Raw genomic sequence first — 6,151 nt, 5'->3', positions numbered from 1 at the left:
ATTCAAATTACAAAAGAAAAAAAAAATGACAACCGTTATCCCATGGTAGCTAAGACGTTCCCTGAGCCCTCATGCCATAGTTAATAAAGTATAATAAAAAACAAAAACATTATAACTTTGATTATTAAAAATTATATCATTTCTCAACACCGCGAATTCTATTCTCAATTCCCTCCTAAACTCACAATCCACCTCCACCATAGGTTGCCACATCATCAAAAATGTCCAAAATCACATGCCACATGGCCCAAATCTATATTATATTATATATAATTATATATATATATATATATATATATATATATATATATATATATAGGGGAAGGTTCATTTAAGAAGAAAATTTTATTGAGAAGAAAAAGAATAAAAGGGTATAATTGTAAAACATTAAATAGTTTTTTTCTCATCTCATTTATTATTATGTTTGATTAATTAATTAGTCATTAAGACTATAATCCTCCACACTAAATATTTTTGCCTACACACATCAAAAGTTATCCTACACATTTCGAAATTTATCGTACACATATTGAAATTTATCCTACACAACTCGTAATTTATCCTACACGCCTCGTATTTATCCTACACTATAAATGAATTTTTATTTTTATTTTTTGTGAAAAAATATATATTTTAAAAATAAGTTACAAATTTAATATAGTTAGTTATTAAAGATGAAACTACCCATTAATGATGTATGTAAGTTTACTAATATACCCTTATAGTTACATTAAGTACAAATATTAAATGAAGTCTAATGAAGCATTTCTATTGGTTGAAATTTCTTCTTTTTTCTTCTTATAAAGAATTTCTTCTCATTTGAACCCTCCACTATATATATATATATATATATATATATATATATATATATATATATATAATAAATAGATAGTGTTAATCCCGCGAATTTCGCGGTGTTGAGAAATGATACGTTTTTTTTTTACAAAAAAAGTTACGTTTATACTAATCATAAAGAAACTGTACGCATTGACATATTATGGAAATCTGAAGTTGAAGATTAAAATACTCGTACTATAGATCTAACAAAACCAAAAAGATAAGTAATTGAAGGAAATACGTTTTTCTAGTTTGAACAGAAAGCACATTTGTACCCGTAAAGTTTGTCCCATTAGAGAAAAAGCAAAACCTAAATCAACCTTTTTTGTTACCCTTAGTAAAAACTTAAATTGCAAAGTTGAGAATCAAGATTATTTCACCGTTAAATGTTGGCTTTTTTTAGCAAACCGAGAAGTGCATCATAGGTTGTGTAAAAGAAATTAACTTGTCGATAACACATAGACATCCATAACAAATACCCATTTCTACACCCGAATAAACGACTTGTTTGAGGGTTATAAAATAAAAGAATAAGTACATAAGCCCTACAATAATGGTGAACAAACAACTGAGACAATGGCCATGTAATAAATCATTCCTAAACCTCTCGAAATATTAGAATTACTTTAGAAAAAGTTGTTTTTCTTCTGCCAATGTGACCTCATGCTTTCTAGCTATAACAACCAACAACTGAAACAACTTCAAAACTTCATGTGGATGCTTTAGTTTAGCTATTACACGTTAAAAGTGCAAACTATAAATTATAAAATTTGACCCTTTACCTTACCATATGCAATATGACTACAAACCTAAGAGAGACATATTATTTATTAAAATAGAATATAATACACTATTTGTAAAAAGGTGGATAATGACACAACAAAACAAAGTAAGTTAAATTTTGAGGCTTAAAAGACCAAAGTTAAATAAGAGTTTACATTGAAGGAATTCGACCCAGTAGGGATAAACCCAGTATCTGTTTTTTTTACCAACAAACCTTCAATTTTGATGGCATCTTTTACACGTGATGATTGTTTGCTTCAAATAAAGGTAGAACATACATGAGAATAAACATAATAACATTCATCCATTACTGTAAAAATGATTACATTTTTCCTAATAATGAAATCTTGTTCCTCGTACCGTGTGACAACCAAATATGGTAGCCAGTTTTCCGATCCCTTAAGTGAGGTGTAGAGACACAAATAAAACAAACTAAAAGAATATTACTTAGAGAAAATTGAACCAAATACTGATCCATCCAGGGTGTTTCTACATGATAACCACAAATGAAGCCGTTCTATAATTATAAAACGATATATACATAGCAATCACCAAACCAAGAAAAAAGAAACATACTTACATTGAATAATTTGTTCCAAAACTTTGAGGACCAATGGATCCAACTGCAGGTAGTAGCCGAGTCACATGATTCATTTTCCATTCAAGCGAAGACAACACCAAAAGCTCCATTTTCATTATAGTCTTTGATTCAAACACAAACTTTGCCCGTTCCACCTAAACCAACAATAAAACACTCACATAGACATTTTCACAAACACTTGAACTGCATTAAAAACACTCAAAACAAACATATACTTGCCATTTTCAAGTTCAAATACATACCTAGATCATGAATAAATGACTAAACCTGCAATTTTCAAGTTCAAAACATACCTAGATTTTGATAAAATGACTGAAATTTGAAGCAATCGTCAACTCATCAAACAAACCAACTGCTAAAGCTAATTAATCTAATTATAGTTCATATAAAACAAATACTCAAAGTATTGGTATTGCAATAACTGATTCCCCACCATGAATTGTCAATTTCAACCTCTGAATAACATACCGATTTTTACCTAAACTGAAGTTAAATTCGCATAATACAAAAGTGGAAGAAGATTTGAAAAGAAATAGAAGCACGTAGTTAGAAGAGAACTAACCTTAGAAGTGAACAAAATCAAATCCGGATGAACCCTTTTGACCGTCGTCTTCTTCGACCACCCTGTTTTTCAGATATGAACCATATTATGCTTCGATTAACTTTTGATTCATCACCTAAAATATAAAGTAGCTTCATTAAAGGGCTGAACAAATAATAGCCATAATACCTAAGCTAAAAAACATCTATTTATGTGTCAAGACAATCACATGCTCTTATATTTTGTGTCAAGACTATCATATGCTCTAAACAAATAATAGCCATAACAGAACATATAATTTAAATGATAACACTCCAATTCCTTTAAAGAAATATGATTAACAAAATCTATAGCCACCATATTTTCTGACAAGAATTCTCTCAATCTTACGTTCTTATAAATGTTGTAAAAGCACATTACCACTACAACTATAATAGACACCCTATAAACATAAGGATGAAGTGTGGTTCAGAGAAAAGAAATATTAACACCCTGAGAGTAGTAAACAGTTACCCTTAGGATATCATATCTAAGATATGCAAATTAATCAAATATGCTCCCTCTTACCTTAATATAACCATATAATATTAAATAGCAGTAATTTAAAGTGAATCAAGGTATCGAGCCGAGCCGAGCAGTACCATAAAAAGGGATGAATATGGAAACTTGGACAAAAGTGCATCTACAACGATAGAGACATATAAAATATAATAGATTGTTTATACTCATGATGTAACCAATACACTTTTTAGGTATTCTAAGAATTTTGGCAAAAAATGAAACGGGTCAAATGAGATCAAAAGTTTTCCAAGATGTATATTCAATACAAACTCATAATCATTTCATTGAAGAAAATCAAAGTTACTAATATCATAACAACTTACGTGATCAATTTCTAATAGGGATGAGAAAATGGTACTAAATACCGAGACCGAATACCCCGAACCGAAATATTTTAGGTACCGACTTTTAGCGTTTTTAGTACCGGTACCCATTTTTTGGATTTTCCGTACCGGTACTCTACACATTTTTGGGGAACCTGGTTGGTACCAAGCTCCTCTCTACTTTCTAACAACTTGGACCATGCATTGTTGGAAATCAAATCACGTGTTTTCTTTTCTCGTATGACAAATCAAAGCGGTAAGTAAGATCTCCCAACGATATAATTCGCCTAAAAGTTACAAAATCAATTTGTAAAAGCATTTACATTACATATTATAACATTTTTTCCTATTAGCACTTTTGTTAGCTAACAGGCCAAATGTGTAAAATCTAAGAATTTTGGCTAAAAATAAAACGGGTCAAATGAGATCAAAAGTTTTTCAAATTGTACATTCAACACAACCTCATAATCGTTTCATTCAAGAAAAACAAAGTTACTAATATCATAACAACTTACATGATCAGTATAGCTGCAATACGCACTTTGTATTCATTATCTCGAAGCAGCCTCACGTATACTGGAAAAAAATCCCTCCTATTTTTGAACTAATCATAACCAGATTAGTTAAAAAAAAATAACAGAAATAAGAAGATTACTAAATGACCATAGAGCTGACCTACTGTCGCAAAAGTGAGCCAACATGTGAATAAGGACCGTATGGTGCATAACCATAACCATGATCCATATCCCCATATACTCCATGTATAGATCAGAACCAATTGTTATCAACTTATCATAAAAAAATAAAAAAAACTATCAGCTAGTTGGAACATCAAAAGAGTGAAACAAAATCTTACATGAGACATTGAACTCCATCAGGATTTACATATCTCAAGTAGTTATCCCAATCATTGGTGGTACCATAATAACCTAAAAAAATGTATCCATCATAAATAACAACCAAAACAAAATTCAAAATAAAGTAGAAAGCTTGCATATAAATGCACTTATCAAATACAAACATCTTCCTAATCTACATACAAATGTGTATCAAGTTACCTATATAATAATTGCCGTTGGGAAAATAAGCCACTGTTAGATCCATGAAATCTGGTACCAAACGGTTAACTAAACCATCCCAAGGCGGGTTCTGACCATTACTGGTGCCAGTGATATCAACCGAAGACTACCTAATAATCACACATACTTAACATCATAATATGCCTCTATATATAATATTACCTAGTTACAAAACATTAATAAACAACAGTATAACATATTGTTACATAAACCTTTATGCCTCATCTTCTTAACGGACTCATGAATACTAATGTCTTCATTGAGAATCCAAAGATTGGTTCTTGAGCAAATGAGCGGTTTCTGTAGAAGAAAAAGTAAAGAATTCCACTTCTTTCAACATTAAATTGGTTAATTAATAACCACACATAATTGAATTAGGATTAAGAATCTAACATACATAATCAAATCAAACTTCTAAACACTATTTTTTACATTATTCAATACAAAATAAAATATTTAAGCTAAAAGTAAAGAAATTTTCAAACCAACATTAATATATTCCAACAATACAATATTAAAATCCTTACTCATCAGTAAGACTAACACGTATAATTAAAATAATAATCTTTATATCTAATTAAAAGATCATGCTAAAATATCAAAGACTATAATAATCTTTAGCCTTGCCCATTAATGAGTTTTGATACTTTATATTAAAATGGCTATCAAAATTGGAGTCCAGTTTGAACATTTTTCGATCCGAACCAAATTTACACATTTTTTAAGAATGACCTATTTTGATTTGACCTGAACCCAATTTGACACAAACCAAATTGATACTTCTTTGAAATGACTCGTTTTGACCCTAACCCAGTTTCACCCTAACCAAATTGGCACTAATAATAAAAAGTCTCATTCTGACCCGAACCCGTGTGAGACGAACCAAATTTATACTTTTTAAAATGGACAGTTCTGACTCGAACCAAGTCGAGACCTTTTAAACGACCTATTTTGACCCGAACCAAATTACTACTTTTTAAAACGGATGGTTTTGACCCGAACCACTGTCTTAAACAATATGTTTCAATTTCATGTAACACACAACCAATAAAGTTTAATAATTATAAAAAAATATAACGTACATAATTAAATCAATCTTCTTAACCCTATTTTTCATTTGTTTTATATTATCCAAATCATAAACCATCCCTTTCGAGCTTACTTGAACAAAAAAGAAAACCATCTAAGGATATTATTATATGGATTATGATCGAATACTGTAAATGAAGTACTTTTATTTTAATTTACCTTATGTAGTGGCATGAGAATAAGATTTTGGACTTATAACCTAACATATTGGGGAAATAAAAACACAATGAATTAGGATCAAAATGAGGTGACATTCAAAATCTAAAGAAGCCCAAAATGAAAAATAGCAAATTAGCAACTTACTGCATCATTTTAAAGTTTTAAACTAAAATCAAGT

The 6,151-nt window shown here is 30.0% G+C and overlaps 1 long non-coding RNA gene across 1 annotated transcript; it reads right to left on the bottom strand.

Annotated features, from left to right (window-relative positions):
- Positions 1 to 1,981: 1,981 nt before the first annotated feature.
- LOC118489733 lies at positions 1,982 to 4,233 on the bottom strand. Its single transcript, XR_004887743.1, has 3 exons — positions 4,162 to 4,233; positions 2,784 to 2,845; positions 1,982 to 2,355 (listed from the first exon to the last, which is right to left on the bottom strand). It is a non-coding gene; the product is annotated as an uncharacterized LOC118489733 (long non-coding RNA).
- Between the last annotated feature and the right edge of the window lie 1,918 nt (positions 4,234 to 6,151).

This window comes from Helianthus annuus, unplaced genomic scaffold (genome assembly GCF_002127325.2).
Source record: "Helianthus annuus cultivar XRQ/B unplaced genomic scaffold, HanXRQr2.0-SUNRISE HanXRQChr00c161, whole genome shotgun sequence".
NCBI lineage: Eukaryota > Viridiplantae > Streptophyta > Magnoliopsida > Asterales > Asteraceae > Helianthus > Helianthus annuus.
The sequence above is the reverse complement of the archived record's forward strand: the minus strand, read 5'-3'. Positions and strand labels throughout refer to the sequence as shown.